The sequence below is a fragment of the Clupea harengus genome, chromosome 5 (assembly GCF_900700415.2).
Source record: "Clupea harengus chromosome 5, Ch_v2.0.2, whole genome shotgun sequence".
In the NCBI taxonomy this organism is placed as follows: Eukaryota; Metazoa; Chordata; class Actinopteri; order Clupeiformes; family Clupeidae; genus Clupea; species Clupea harengus.
The window spans coordinates 23475508-23491660 of record NC_045156.1 but is presented as its reverse complement, the minus strand read 5'-3'; the positions used below and the strand labels follow the sequence as shown (position 1 = coordinate 23491660).

At 44.6% G+C, this 16153-nt stretch overlaps 1 protein-coding gene across 2 annotated transcripts in view; it reads right to left on the bottom strand.

The window, feature by feature from the left end:
* cdk18 (cyclin dependent kinase 18) overlaps positions 1-15934 on the bottom strand; it is a 35531-nt gene extending 19597 nt beyond the window's left edge. The window contains exon 1 of one of the 2 annotated variants that reach the window (XM_031568206.2): positions 15562-15934. The gene's annotated coding sequence lies outside the window, so the exon portion shown is untranslated. Of the gene's footprint in view, positions 1-1847; positions 1949-15561 lie in introns of those variants that run through there. The other variant, XM_031568207.2, reaches the window with a different exon arrangement.
* Positions 15935-16153: the final 219 nt, after the last annotated feature.

Genomic DNA, 16153 nt, shown 5'->3' with positions numbered 1-16153 from the left:
TCATGAGGACAGGGGGCATGTTCTATGTAGCCTTTGTCACTGGAGTATATTATAATGAATTATTACTATTTTAACTTTTTTTTACCATTTTTAAGCAATGCACACTACACTGTTGAGAATTACGAAATACTTAACCTGTATAATCCAAATTCAATAATCCAGTAATCCAAAATCAAAATCCAATCAATTAGCTCCACTAGAGAAGATAATCAAGACTTTGTAATTCATAAGAAAGACAGCCTACGTTCTCCCTAAGAAATACAAGACCACAAAATACAGTTTTAGCCCAGAATTCTCAGTTGTTGAATTCACTTGTAAACCACAAATATAACAACAGATTTAGGGGTTATTATCTCTTATATCATAGAGTCATCATCAATGACTTGAATACATTTCAGAGTAATCTACTTAGTACAGTTGTAACCAATGAAGAATGTCCAACATATGATTGCATCAGCAACACAGTAACTAAAGGATGGAGGTCTTGTTAATGCTCAACAATGATATCCGTTTGTCTGGCCACAACACCCCCCCCCCCCCCCAGCACCACTATGCCTTTCTGCGATCTCTCCTCTAAATTTGCACACACAACTGTCCTCATTAGGCTTTTAAAAAGCAACTTTTCCTCCAAATGATTCACACACTCTCCTTTCTTCTGCCGTGCTGCCCTTTCCTTTTCTCCTCCTTTCTCTTGTCTTCAGTGGCATGTCCCTGAGCAGTGGATGGGGCCGTTGCTAGGGAATCCCCCCTCCCCTCCCTTTTCAGGATGAAGCTGCTGAATGTATGTGCAGGGGAGGTGCTGTCTGCTTGGCTAACTATTCTGACACCAGGGATGAGATTGCTGCTGCAGTAGAGCTTTTATTACCAATTAATGTCAAAGCTGTGGCTTTATTTTCCGTTAGGAATGAGCAAAGGTTGATTTAAGGAGGAGCACTGGTGTCTCAATTAAAAAGTTCGGTCACAACAAAATAACTTCCCTCTCTGTCGTCACGTTCTATCTGTTTTGTACCTTTCGTACACCACAATCTCCAAAGAATTTGACTCGGGGAACATCTCAGTGTTCAGCATCAATCATCTCAGCCATGGCAAACCATTGAGTCAACCCTTAAGCTGCACTTGTGGTCATGCTTGGCGCTAATCTATTCCCTGTCATGAGCGAAGACCTGTCTAGGTTTCAAAGGGCTTCTGGCATCATATGCCTCTTCAGAGCCAATCTGTTCCCATGCTCTTTTCAGCCGCATTGACCTGGAGCCAAGCATCGCACCGCCTCCTCAAACCACAGATACAGCACTCCCCTGAGAGGGAGCGCAGCACGACAGCGCAGGAGGCTTTCCTGTGTTATTCTCCAGCGCAGCTGTGGCACATGGTTTCTCTGCTGGAGACGGGGGAGGTCTCTGTTTTATGACATGCGAGTGTAGTCTGCGTTCTTTACAAGTGAAGGATGGAGGAAAGTAGAATCCAAGTGTGAACTCCTCCGCAGCGTTATTTCTGAAAGTCAAGAGTTGTTACGCAAAAAAGATTTTTTCATCTTACGATTCACACACCATTGAAAGTGCAAGACCTGCAGCTGAGGTAGTTCAGAAAATGAATTCACACCTCATTTTAAAAAAGCCTCTCGCTGAGTAGCTATCAGCAGGAAGATTAGGTGCGATTACAAGGAAGGGTGAGACGGAGGAGAAAGAAATGTATACATCAGACACACTGCATTCCAATTCTGTAGTGTACTCGTGTAGATGTAAAGGTAAAGAGGTGACGCACAGATCACACAGAACAGAGACCACGCAGCCATACTACTAGCAATACAACTATTCTACTGACAGATATAAGAAAAGAAATCAAACACTCACACAGTGAGCTTTTGATGGTCATTTATAGAGTACACAGGCACGCCCGTGGATATCTTTGTGATGAACCTGTTTAGCTCTAACCATTCCAGCAGCCGTCATTTTATCGCTACCCCGGCTCTCATCCCCATGGCATTTGCATCTGTCTGCCCTGAAAGCAATTACAGGCAGAATAAGTGCTGCCAGAAATAGAAGCACAGACAAGGACCAGTATGGGAGGCGACAAAAAAGCCTGGATGACTCAGTGAGCACAGTCTAGAATCGCTATGGCAGATCTCTCTCTCTCTCTCTCTCTCTCTCTCTCTCTCTCTCTCTGGGAGAGTGTGATGACATTTATATTGGCAGGAAATCTATTAATAAGAGGGACTTGCTGCGCAGCCATTGAGATGATAGTGGCATATGGTGATGGAGTTGACTCACAGGGGGGTGTTACTGTAGCACTGACAGAGAACATTACTTTTGTGGTGGTTTTCATCATGTTATGGCCAAAGAACTTGTATTGCAGTTCAGAATTGGTAGTGATGTGGTGTATATATCTACATGGGGATAAAGATGTTGTAAGTGTTGAAGGCCCTGCTGAAATGTTTACTGACGTGTCAGATATGTTCTATGTTGATGTGGGAAGAAAGCACAAGGGCAACACAGTCAATTTACGAGAAATGTTTGCAAAAGGTAACGTGATCTTATTTGTCACCTTGGCTCCATTCTCTGATTAGAATTTTTGCTTTCATCTCACCAGAAGCCAGTACAGCGCAAGTGAAAACTATGTGTACCTCCTACAGTTAATGACGTCTTTACAAATTCAGCTGTTGCATTTCAAAGGTCTGTTTATCTTTCTTCACTCCAAATTGGTTTTGAGTGGAGCAGATGATAAGTCTGTGCTGTGACTGGAAAAATCAAAACATTTCCCAAAGATGAGTGAGCCAGTCTGTTGCATTTGTTGCTAGTTTGCAAACTTCTGTTGTAGAATTTATGAAATATAGGCTGTAGTTCAAATGTTGCTTAGATAGGTAAGCCTTCAGCATGTATGAACTACCAGCTCCATTTCATCTACCCTAACATCAGATTATATACTACTGGGCTATTATGCCAACATTGGCAATCAAACTAACATAAGTGTTGACACACGAGCAACATTCGGCAAGTGCTGGTGCACAAGATAGCAATCATGAAATACATGTAGGTCTTCTACTATAGCATAGCCTCAATTAGCCAATTTCACTAGGGAAAAGGCCACATTATCCAGACAAGAAATGTTTTTTTTTCAACATATGACAACTCTTGTTTTAGCCCATTCTTAAATCGTAGGGACTGAAATGGGGTTTGAAGTACTATCAAATATTTGCCCACATTTGTGTGAACATTAGTTTTTCTTTTGGAATTATACCTGGATATTTTAATACAAGTTACTGTCAAACATGTACTGTGTCTGCATGAAATCTGATATAAAATGTAACTTTGGATCTTTTGAGTTCTGACTATTCTCCAGGAGCCATGTCACCACACCCTCAAGAAAAGCTAACCGCATTTCCTGGTTCAGACTAATACAACTTAAATCCTTGCTGCCTGCTGCATCCTGCCTGCCTGCTAATATTCTCTTGAAAGACAGAGCTAATATGATGGTCCCAAAGATATTGAGCCACTCAGAAAATGAGATGATTGCTATGTGTGTGTGCATGCACCTGCCTGTGTGTGTGTGCGTGTGTGTGTGTGTGTGTGTGTGTGTGTGTGTGTGTGTGTGTGTGTGTGTGTGTGTGTGTGTGTGTGTCCGGGGCACACCTGTTCATCATTTTTATCTCTGCCCAACTGCAGTGTAATCTCATTAGACATCGCATGTGATGTTACAGGATGCCGTCCCCCACAGGTATGTGTATATTCATGTGGCAAAAATGAACATCCTATTTCCCATGTCGCTACATAATTTGAGCATGCTGTTAGCAAATTAGGTTCCTGTTCATAATTGTTCTTTTCAGCAACTTATTTCACTTGACGAAAGCAGATGCAAATTGAAAAGAGAAATTGAAGATGTACAATAACACCTCTTCATTGTACCTCTTTTCTTTCCACACCAAGATTCTGTGCAAATCATTCAGTATCGTCAGCATTTCCCACACCATTACGCCGTCTGAAGACTCATGTTTGGTAGAGGGTGAAGGTGAGGAAGGACAAGGAGCAAAGTGCTACAGTTCCATCCCACTTACAAAGCAGTTATACCGCAAACATCCCCACCCTGTCACAATAGTCCCCCAAGAAAGTCATACTGCTTTACAGCACAGACACAGTACATCACAGCACAGCACATCCTGAACACAAACATGAAAACGACAGAATCAGAACCCAGCTAGCTTGCCAGCGGATGTCTCATCGCCACGCATCTGTCACGCTCCAGCACTGACACACAGTGTGACATCCCCCTGTGATGCACATGCCCTATGACAAACCAGTCAATTCGGTCCACTCTAATTGCCTCTTTTCTTCTTCTCTCTCTATCTCTCTATCTATCTATCTATCTATCTATCTCTCTCTCCCTCTCACTCCTCGGCAACTCAACTGCTCATTTGCCGGCCCGGCGCTCCTGATCAGCGTCTGCTCCATTTGTGCCCGTGTGGGGGCGACAGCCGAGCCCGGATTCGGGCCAGAGAGCAACAGAGGGCCCTTTGTAGTGGCGAGGAGCAGGGAGCGGGCATGCTTCGTGGCAGCGCCCCCCCCCCCCCGCAACTCCCATAGAGATCACAACCCACCGGACCCGGGGCCAAGGAGTTTGCCACTGATATCTCAGATGAAGACATGACATGACAGGGGGAGAGAGGTGCAGATTAGGCACTGTGGGAGATGCACACCCTGTTTCGGAGTCATCTGAGCGCCATCACATGAAAGCGTAGAAAATAATGAGACGACTCCAAATGGACTACGGGCCCCCACGATCTCTTTGGTCCCTTGGCCCTCTAATGGCGTCTCGCTGCGAAATGCGGCTGCCCAGATTGGCAGTGGCCCGCGGGCGTCTCGAGCGCACCCCACCAAGCACTGGCCTCTGAAGGGAGAAAAGGAGAAGTGAGAAGAAGGCACGAGAAAAGTCGGTTGTTTCACGCTCTCCCTCTCACATCTCACTCCCCGTCGCAGCGGAACACCCACAAAAGGCAAAAACACAAACAACGACAAAAAGAGACACGAGAAAAAAAAAGATTCTGTTTTATTCTGGGTCAGCTCATTAAATTCTCCTCGGAGAGGAGCGGGTATCAGCAGCTCCTGTCTCTTATTTTCAGTTCAGCTCTCTCACCCACACAACTGTACTGTTCATAAGTTGGGTCTGGCACTCTCTCGCTTTTCTCTCCATCTTCCTCACCCTCTGTCTCACACAGACTCACACACATACAGAAGAAAGATCTCTCCACCTGGAGGTAATGCTGACTTGTGGCTTGTGAAGTTCTGACCATTAGAGGCACCAGTGATCGACCTGATGGTTCGATAATAAAGTAAAGAGTGGATGCTTTGTAAATGGACTGCATAGAGATACACGTAACATGTCTGGCCTTTTATAGCCGTTACAACTGGAGCCGGATGACCTAAAATATAGATCACTTCCCTTGAGTGAACTAGTATGGCTTTCAGGCTTGTTTTGTGTGAAACAGTTCTAGGGCAAAGCAATGCTCATTTCAGTTACACACACGCACACACACACACACACACACACACACACACAGACATACACGTACGCACTGTAACCACGTACTCACACAAACACGTACGCACTGTAACCACGTCTTCACACAAACACATACTGAAAACAGAGGCCTCTTTTTCTTATCTAACATCATTAGTCCAGAGGCAGCGTAGAGAATGCCTCTGGTCCCTCTCATTAGCGCAGAGGAGTGGAGCTCCTGCCCATGTTGTCGTCCTTCACCCCGGCGGCAGTGGCTGCAACTCTCTGCCCTCACAAAAAAAACATTCTGCCACGCCGCTAACTAAACTACACCCCCGCTCTGGCTTCACCACACCAACAAATATACAGTATATCTTACCAGCAAGATGGCCCAGACATGGCTATATATAAGCCAGCACATGCTACCACCACCAACATACCTCAGCCGAATCTCCCTATCAACTGCCATATTTTGTCAACGACACTCAGCCTTGGCCATAACATGTCTTGCCCAGATATCCGTAAAACACACATTTCTGCAACGCCTCTGACATGTGGACTCAGCATAGCCCTGACCCACTTCTCCTTTCATGTGCTCGCTTGATCGAGAAACCTCTTAAAGAAATTAATATTTACAGAATAGAAAAATTGGATGCATCTTTTTCTCTCTCTCTCTCTCTCTCTCTCTCTCTCTCTCTCTCTATCACACACGCACACGCACGCACACACACACACACACACACACACACACACACACACAATTACAAAGTAGATAAACAAAATGAAAGCCATGTTTCATGTTGTTGCATCACATGTGTGTTGAATGAAAGAGTGAGCGAGCAAGCGAGCGAGTGACCTAGATCCATGAAGAGATGCCCAAGGGATTGAGGGAGTCATTCATGTGGAAGGTGCCTCTGAAAGGGCGAAGGGTGAACTCTCGTCCCAAATGTGGGCTAATTTTTCGGAGCCAAAAATGAACCACGGTCCAGTGCGAGTGCACTTCAGCATCAGGCTCGGGCACAACACTTAAACACTGACCATCAGAACATGCGTTTCTGCTCCTGCATCCATGTTACTTTCACGCAGAGCTTTATATAGAAGGCACGCATGAGTCAGGTTTATATAACATTCCAAGAAGACCATCATACAAACCATATAGTACATTTCCTGTGGGGAGGTAGAAGGTCATGCTCTGGTTCTACATGGCAACAGGTTTATTTACCATACTCTCAACGGCCTTTAATGTGTCATGTTTTTGTTTGTGATTTACATATGTCCAAAAAACATGTAAGGCTTCATGTTCTTAATTATAATATTTTACTCAGCAATGGGATTATCACCCAAAACATAATTTATTCCAGGTGTATTACGCAGGTGAACTGAAACTGAAAAAAAAAAAACCATATGCACTAAATCATGATTAATGTTCCAGTCTCATGTGTTCCGTAATGATCATTATTAATACTGTGTTGACTCTTCCAGAGTGCACACAGGGACACTGCAGCGCACTGTTTACTCTGTCAACTTCCTGAATGCCCAACCTTTACCATCGAGGCGGAGGAGTCGGAGCTCCAGCACGGCTGGGTCTTTGGAACGCCAAGCAGCACCTCAGCTTACCTCCTTAGGCTAGTGTGCCATTTCCCTGGAGGCGGACACTTATGTGTCCTGTCCACGTTGCATTTCTATATGACTGCTCTCGTCCAGGAGGACTGACTAATGCCTGTCTGTGAACATTGTGAATGATTGTTCTTCTCCTCCGGCGACGGGGTTTTTGGAGAAGTCAGCTGTTCGACCTCAGAGTGGACCGGAAAAAAAAGGCACCGACAACGCGGAGTCTGTCTGTCTGCTGCGGAGCCGGCTGTGGCTCTCTCTCCCCCCGCGTGGCACTCTGGGTCTGTTTGCAGCGGGCAGCTTTGCAAACTCTCTCGAGCGTGAGCAGCATTAACACACCTCTCTACCTTGACAGGGACAACATTCGCCCCCATCGTCTGTGCAAACATGAACCTGGACAAGAGGTGCAGAGTTTCAGGATTACAGCGTGCAGCTCTGGCCCCATGCTGCTACTTCATCAGCAGATTCACCTTTTATTTAAATGACTGTGGAGGTTCTAGACCTCTAGTTCTCTAGACCTAAACAAGATCTTTAGTTCTGCAGAGCTTAACAGGACTGTGAAGTACTTATGTAAAACACTTTCAGTGCCTCTTGACAAAGTAATGCTTATACTGGAGATAAGAAGGATTAAATTAAATAAAATTAAATTAATAGTTGAAAATTATCTTTATTTTCTATGAGCAGTCTGTACATTCCTGAGGGTGTAATCAAAACAGGTCAGTTTTCAGTCTCCGGGCAAATGTTTTGATAAATGTCCATGAATGGGACGAAAATATGAAAGTGAAATACTGTATCTTAGTTCGAATGAAGTGGAAATGAGATTTGTGCTGGTTTACGTCACGGGCTGTGGAGGCCATCCAGGTCAAATTCCTAAAGATTTTTGGCAGAATTCTGTGCTGGTGAAAGGGGTTGGGGATACCAGCACTTCATCTCGCCCATGTGACTCATTAAATAAGGGAAAGTCTGCCTCAACTGTATTTCACAAATCAGTTCAGCAAATATAGCAGTTTTTACCAAACCATGACTTTCTGTGTCACTGACCTGTAAATGTGTGTACATTGTGTCTGTCTGAATCCGAGTATGTCTTAGACTCATGATTCATTCCCGGCTCAACATTCATAACCTTCCCTGGACGTCACCACAGACCTCATGAGTCACTCTGCAACACCCTTGAGATTCTATAATATGCCAAACCTAGACAGGTCTGTAGTGCAGAGCTGGGTTCCCAGGAGCGACACAATAAGGAAGCAGATATGAAATAGATGAAAAAATGACACATTTATCACAGACCAAATTAAGATGTCATTTGTGTTCACAGCATGTCAGTGTTATTATGACTGCATTTCTGCATTATGACTTGAAATCTTCGCAAAAATGCATTATAGTGTATTTTGGCATTTGACATTGTACTTAATAACATTCAGACGTCAATCATGGAGTGATGTGAACTCATGTAGAGAAGATGGTGATGTAGAAAGACTATACACGTGTATGCGTGGTCATATACCAATGAGGAAATAAGGAAGTGAACGTAAATAGGTAGCTGTGAATCAGCCAGACTAAGCATTGTGTAAATGTGCAGTGTGTGTCTGTATGTGTGTGTCTGTGTGTCTGTGTGTGTGTGTGAATGAGTGAGAGTATGTTGGCCTGTGGTCACATTCATTTCCACCCCGGTGGTTCACACGAGATCGGAGTATCATTCAGGCGCAGAACACTCATGGTCTTGCCACTGCACTGCTGTTTAACGGACAGCTTTTTTAGGCTAAACAACAGACCATTCACCCATTCCACAATACCGGAAAATCTCATATAAGAATGTACACTTTATACATATCAGAATCAGGTTTTATATTTGCAGTACTCCATGGAAAAGGCAGCTGTGTTAATGAAAAGCTATGTGACAGCTCTTATACACTCTTATACACTCATACGCAGCTGAATAAGGAGCACAAAGGTCATGGACTGAGCTCCCAGAGAGCAAAAATATCGAAATGTCGGTGGTCAGTGAGCTGAAAAGTCACACAAGCAGCTGCTCCCCGAAAAAGGGTAGCAGCAGAGTTAGCCGATCGGCAGCGTTTAAAAGCTCCGTTTCTAAGAAAGATAAGCCTACTGGGCCGGTTAATGTAAGGCTGGTGTGTGCAGTGATGACACTGTGCTTTGATGAGCATACTGGTTGACTCGTTTCTCCAGGTACTGGGGTTTTTGACTGTGAGTACTGTGAGTGTGTCTCAACATCTTCAGTGTAAGTAAACTCAAAATGCTTCTTTGAATATTACAAACCATTCTGCGATGTTTCCTGCCGTAGTCACCTGACCTACAGTATGCCATCTTCCATTACATGACCTTTGTCACTGTAACTATAACAACAAACTAAGCGCAGAATAGCTCGAAAGATCCAAAATACAAAATAGTACAGATTATCTAACCACACAGGGCATAGGGAGAACATTTGTGCTCACACAGCAACCAAACCTCACCCACCCCTCACATGCTTGTTACACTACCTTACATGTCTTACAAGAGACACACATTGCTATGATCACATACTGTGAAAATCAAATCTGAACTGAGACCTACGCATGTGCTTGGTATACATTTCATCCATGGTAGCGATTCTTCAAATAGAACTTTGCAGCTGCGTGATTATTACATTTGCTAATGCCAGTTAGCAAGTTTGGTTTCAGAGGCTACATTGTAATAGTGTGATACTGTCATTGCTCATTTGGCTTCTGCAGGCTACAGAAATGATCCGCGAAAACAAACACAACTGTTATACCTAAGAAATTAAATGAGTTTACAGAGAAGAGTTAACTTCTCAGTTTGTTGAGCTATATTGACCATATTCAAATGTGCAGGTTGGTTTGAGGACTAATAACAGTAAATGTAGAGTGCAGAAGGTCAGTTTCATGTGTCTAGAGGGAGTATAGGGGGAGGTCTTCGGTGCTGAATGATTGCCTGTAAATCGTATTTACACCCACAGGGACATTATCATGACTCAGATCTATAGCTCTTTATTAACAAAACAGAGGAGATCAGTAAAGGACTGAATCATAGTCTGCAGCAGCAGAGGTATGAGTCTGCTTACTGGGTTTAATGAGGTTACATTAGTCACATGACGTATAGAGCCTATGTCTATTTTCACTGGGGACTCTTTTTTTATGTGTTGACAAAGAAGGTAGTGCACAGTGTACAGTGAGAACACAGACAGATACAAACACACACACACACACACACACACACACACAGACAGACAAACACATACACACGCACACAGCGAGTCTCTGTAGGGGTCGGTCACATGTCTGTGTGTTTTGGTCCACGGGTGGAGGGGGTAGTAGAATTTATTAGTCCGTTGGCCCTCTCCATTTTACGGAGGTCACTGCAAGTGACCTTTTTGTTTATGCCTCATCCCTGACCCCTCCACCTCCCCGCAGAGGCAGTGACGGCTCGCCACGCATCAACAACAGCCTCTCTGTGGTCTGAGATCGGCGCTCGTCGTGCCACCATCACAAAGCCTGTGTTCCAAAACAAACCCCACGCCTGCGGCTGAGGTCACGCAGACTCGCCACTGTCTGCTGTTGTTGTCCCATTCCAGTCACTTGCTTTTGTCTCTGATAACGAGGTGGAGATTGCGCCTGGCGCATTAGCAGTTAGCAGTGCTGGATTGATGTTGAGGTGATGTAATCTGTGGTGTCAGAATCCTGCTCCATGTTTAATGTAAACAGAAGCTCTCCCTATGACAAACACAGGAAGCCAATGCCCAGAACTTTTTCATGAGATATCCTGTAGCATCCAGTGTATCACGTGAGTAAGTAGGTTCAGGTAAAATAAATCTTAACGAGCTCTGAAATCCATCAGCAAAATGTCCAAAAGGATTCCAACAAGGACTGCATCAAAGGCATGTGGACACAGAGCACATATGTTTCTAAAGTGACAGCTCTACCACAGCACTCTGGTGACTGGGTTTCAAGTGTAGGGAGGCAAATGGCAAATATGCTTTTAACTTACGGACGAGGGTATTATCGCTAGAATAGGGTTTGGTGGTTCTCATCGAGTTCAGTTGCAAAAGGTGAAACTTAATGACAAAGAACCAAAGCAATGGGCTCGGGGTGTCGGGGTGTCGGGTGAGTCACCCTGCTTTAAAACATCCCCTACTACTCCAGCCTCATATAATACAAGGCCAGAGAATGAGGCTCAGTGACAGTGTGCTGCTGAATAGAGGTGAGAGAGAGGTTTAGATCCATTTAGGGATTCACCGTCTGCGCCGCTGAGTGCAAGTGCATGGGGGAGTCGCCTCGAGCATTCCAACAATTTCGCTCCCAAATCATCTCGCCTGTCAAGGGGGCTCTGTATTCTGCCCCTGTCCACAGTGAACTTCACAGGTACAGACAACAACATCTTATGATGAATCCACACAAAAAACTGCTGGCTGAGGACTGTTGTCATAACCTCCATCAGAGCTACTTCAAACAGATATTTTGTGATGGATGGACCAAAAGAGTGATTGTGGTGTTGAGTGAGTCTAGTATCCCAAGCTGAAATCAGAAATGTATTTCTATATATTTTTCTAAACCCATGCCTCCCCATAAGTCCACATACAAAATACCACAGAACTGCCTATGAGAAAGCATTCCCCACGAAAGGGATTGGGATCTTATCATATTTATAATGATAACAGACCTTGGGTGCTGGGTTTGTAGTTTCTACTGCCCCAGGAAAACATAAAATGGCTTTTCTGTCATCAGAAATTGATGTATGATATGCAGGTTGGGGTAATGAGAATCGAGACAGAAAGTCAATGTGCATGTCCTTGTTCTGTCCAAGGCTATGTGTGTGTTTTTATAAATAAAGTATGTGTGTGTGTGTGTGTGTGTGTGTGTGTGTGTGTGTGTGTGTATGTGCATTTGCATTAGTACTGCATTACAAAATCATGAATTGAACTTTCTGCCAGCATACTAATCAAGGGAAGAGGGTTCAGTATCGCCAGGCAAACCTACATTGGTGTATCTATGTTTTCCACTAGGTCCTTTCAGAAAGGTGAACACGGAATAAAAAACAGGCTAAAAGCAATACATCGAATTCTATGAAGTGTCTTCAGCGCACTCAAGGTCTGCCTCTACAGGGGTGCCTGAATGAGTGAATGGATGGACAAATAAGTAAGTAAGTGAGTAAATAAATAAATAAGCTAAGAGAAAGCCAGCCGTTATTGGAGCTGAAAAACACAGATGCCACTGGAGCGAGACAATGCAGCGGCCAGCTGGCGCACCGAGCGTGGAGAACATGGCCACTGGGCTGTTCCCGGCCTTCTCCTACCACCGCAGCCTCATTTACCCTCCACCCCCCCCCACCACACATCAAGCGTGCTGAACAACGCAAAACACTGAACAACGAGTGGCACCACTGATCCGAGGACAGCTCAGCTTGTCCAGCTCAGCCTAACACTACCTGCAAAAGCCTGATCCAGGACCGCTCATAATGGGCATCCAGTTCACACAGGGTGACGGATGTCAGATAAATCGGTGGTGCTGATGCATGTTGATGCTGGTTGAAGGACACGGCTGATGTGGTGTCAACCGTATGGTGATGCTGCAATGATGTCCGAGGGCTCTGAAAGAGCTCAAAAGGTCATGACCCGAGTGCTCATGCCTTTCACTCCCTGTCCTCTTCGGTGAAACTGATTTTGAAGGCCCCCCGAGGGCCACATGCACTGCAAATGTGTGGGAAATGTTGTGAACATAGGGCATAAATCCACCTTTTAAATGAACTAATTACATTACATTACATCAAATGTTCAAAATAGGATAGGTTAGAGCAGAAAATATAGAGGTGAAACCTCTTTTGAACACTATTGACACCAATCACGAACATGTTTCAATGGAGACAGGAAGGTTGTGGTTCTGTAACATCCTCTTCTGTAACATCCTCTATGAGCTATTGAGCGATGGCTCATTAAAGGATTGAAATTATACAGAGAGAAAGTTTGCACGAGAGGTTAGAGGAAGGAGGGGGGTGGGTTGTTTTTGACCATTTTGGAGGAATGTACACTTCTACACCAAATGAAGTAGATTATAAAAGGAATAATCCACAATGGGATGCGCATTTATCTGAAAGTACCACACACCCATTGTAGGCAAATGGCACCCAATTTGAACCTGGGAAAGTGTCAAATGTTGTGATGCTAGACTAGAACGGCTGCATCATAGTTGAGTGCTTTCCTGCATTGCCAAGTTAATAATTATGTGCAGTCACCATCACCAGAGATGCTAGGTTAAAGTTTGAAGTGCTAAAGTCTAAACACATCTAAACAACAGATGGGTTAAGACATTGTGTGGGTATGAGACACCATAGAAAAACATGGACATTTTTGATACATTTGATCAAAATGATTAATCATTTTTTAAGGCTAATTTTAGGAAGTTAGATGGATAGCCGTGGAATTTAATCCCCGATCGCTGTGATCCAAGGACGATAGGCGGATAAGTCAGGCTAATGTGTGTGTTCCCCCCGGAGGAATTTAGTGTTATTTGACTGAGCAGCTGGTTTTCAACTTTTCAAATTTCCCCGGTGAGGAGAAATTACCCGTACTGAATTCTAAAACAAGCTATTATTACCCTCAGAGCTTATTAGTGGCACTTCGCATCCAGTGGATACATAAACATGACAGGACTAATAAGATGGACAACTATCCTGTCCTGAATGAGAATGCTTTTTGTGAGGAAAGTGTTGGAAATGAGTTAACTGTTGAGACAATTGTATTGTTTTGGCGCTGTATAAATAAAATTGAATTGAATTGAATTGAATTGTGTTTGAGTGTTAGCGAGTGTAAAAAAACACCCAACTACTGACCCACAGCTCAGCATTGCCTTGCAGTGAGGCGCTGAGTACTGCTCAAATGGACATTTCACATGCACACTCAGGGTCCTAATTTCATTGACAGGCAACGAGCAAAGCATTGAGCTACGAGCAAAGTCCATCGCTGACGAACTGAAGCTATCGTGTGGCGTGTAGGAGCATTGAGCTTACCCACACATGTTTGTGCTTAGGATCTTGCTCATGGTATTAAATTAGCTAAATGGTTTTGATAAGTTATTAAATTAGCTTTAGCTCATGCACGGCGGACATTGTTCGATGCTCTGGTCCTTGCCATTTGCCCGTCAATGAAATTAGGGCCCACTGACACAAACACACGGAGAGAAAGAGGGGAAGCACTTGAAATGAAAAAGAGTCTTCCACTCATTCAGTGGTGTGGTTAAAACTGAAAAAAAAACCATTCATATAAATGAACACCCTCTCTGTATATCAAAATAGCTGTGCTTTTTTAAGCAGTCCAGCTTTTCCAGACGAGCCATGTTGTGGGGGGAGAAGTGAGAAGCTTGGCTCTGGAACATACTTCCTCTGCTGTCACATTGGGAGCAGTTGTGAACCAAAGAAGGCAACAACGGTTACATTGTTTTGCTTTAGGCCAATTTGAAACGAGATTTGGCGTGAAGATTAGTGAGCGCGTGTATTTATGTCCGTGTTTTCAAACAAATGTGTTGCTGCCTCTCAAGAACGGTTGGTCTTGCCCAAGTATAATGTGCTTAAGTCAAGATCACAGTGAACCTTCTCAGCAACCGGTTATGTAAGTAAAGTGGTTTTCACCAAGAGCCACTCACCAAGCTGAACCCAAAGCATCAACTGCCGAGCTGGTTACCACAGTGCACCGAGGGGGCTAGCTTGGTGTGTTATGCGTCACATCCTATCACATCATGTAACCCCTAACCTTGCATGAGGTAGGAGCACAGAAGCATGCAAGGCATCCAGCCCAGCTATACAGGACTGTCAAACCGTAAACCCTACATACACAAACAAACTAAATGCTAAAGAAAGAAAAAACTAAATGCACAGTCAGTCACTAGCACACTGGTACAGAGAGAGGGAGAAAGAAAAAGGGGGAGAAAGAGCGAGAGAGAGAGAGAGAGAGAGAGAGAGAGAGAGTGAATGCTCTAAAACAATTCTCTTTTCTTTACTTGAACTTTGCAACAAAGCACTGCTCAGCCATGATTGTCAAACAAAGTTGGGCTTGAAACCAGGGGCACTGAGTGCACAGCACAAGGCATTGTGGTTGTTGTGGTTTTTGTTTTGTGCTAAATGTATGTCACTGCACTTCAGTAGATGCGCGCAGAGACCACATGACCCACCACACTCAAAACATGCCCGTGAGAGAATGACAGAGCAAGGGCCAGAGACAGTGACAGAAAGAGAGACAGGGTTAGAGAGAGAGAGAGAGGGGGTAAACTAGGGAGACAGAACACAGAAAGAGGCTGAGAGAAAAATATTAGAAGAGAGAGCTGTGACAGAGACAGATAGAGAAGAACTGTGTGTGTGTGTGTGTGTGTGTGTGTGTGTGTGTGTGTGTGAGAGAGAGAGAGAGAGAGAGAGAGAGAGAGAGAGAGGGAGACAGAGAGAAAGGAAGCTTGTACTCACAGCGCTGGATGGTGAGGTGCCCAGTGGCGTAGCTGGAGCCGTGTCTGTGTCGCGTGTCCACTGGAGGCGTGCACAGGGTGGGTGGGGGTGGGGGGCTAGGGGTGTCTGGGATGGGGAAGGGGGGGACTCCGTCTCTCTGTTGACACCCTCACAGACGGGTAATCCACTCCTGAGGTATCTGCCCCCTGCGTGCACCAGAGCAGCAGTTCTCGGGTGTCCTCTCTTACAGCCGTCTCCCTGGCTCCCCGAGCTCACGTCTTCTCACACACAAACCGGTTAGATAAGAAGTGTGAGAGAGGGAGATAGAGAGAAAGGGAGAGAGAGATAGAGAAGGAAAAGAGAGAGAAAGAAAAAAGAGGAACAACTAAAAACAAACTGAGAGCAAAAAAAAATCCATATGCAAGGAAAGCGTGTCTGAAGGGTTTTATACTCAGAGGTCTGTCTCCACCCCCAACCCCTTGTATCCCCGCCTCCATTGTTATAGCAACGGCCAATCAGGCAGCAACTTCAAACAAGCCCTTTTCTCTCTGTAAATGCAGTGCAGAGTGTATCTTTGCTCAGTAGTTAATGCAACATCCCACTGTGTGTGTTT